This window comes from Wasmannia auropunctata, unplaced genomic scaffold, assembly GCF_000956235.1.
Source record: "Wasmannia auropunctata unplaced genomic scaffold, wasmannia.A_1.0 LD336095.1, whole genome shotgun sequence".
NCBI lineage: Eukaryota > Metazoa > Arthropoda > Insecta > Hymenoptera > Formicidae > Wasmannia > Wasmannia auropunctata.
In genome coordinates this window covers 839,134-839,789 of record NW_012026795.1, presented here as the reverse complement: position 1 = coordinate 839,789, position 656 = coordinate 839,134, and positions in this window count along the sequence as shown.

The following is a 656-nucleotide window of genomic DNA, read 5'->3' as shown; positions in this document are numbered from 1 at the left end:
ACTACAGTCATTGTAGATATACATGTGACCAGATGTATAAATAAAATTATGTCGTTGATAACAATGTCGATCTTTTCAGGTTCCTGCATCAGTTGTGAATCATGAATGTACAAACGTTATTCTCGCAACCAAGAATGGTAAGTAGAAAATGAGGTAAGTAAGGATAATACGTAGTAATAATGCAAACAATGTCATATTCGTTGACATGTATCTCACAGGTAATGCGAGAGGACTGATGTCGATCGCCGCGCTCAACCGGGAGTCTGTCGTCTCGCGCGCAATGGTATGAGTAACGATAATACGTAGTACAAAGAGTAACAATGTCATATTCCACATGAGATATCCGAGGCAATTGGATGTCCAGGACAGCCGCTCAATAGGAATCTGTTATCTCGCAATAATAAGTAAAGATAATATGTTGCAGAAATTGTAACAATGTTTCATTCTGTTTCAAGTATCCCAGGCAGGCAATTTCAGAGGAGGTATGTCGATGACCGCGCTCAACCGGGAGTCTCGCGCAATGGTAAGTAACGATAATACGTAGTAGAATTTTTAACAGTCATATTCCATTTCAGGTATCCCAGGCAATACGTCGACCGAATTACGCACCGTTTGAAGCTCCCCCGACCAGGGGTCTAGGGGTCCAGGGGGGCTTC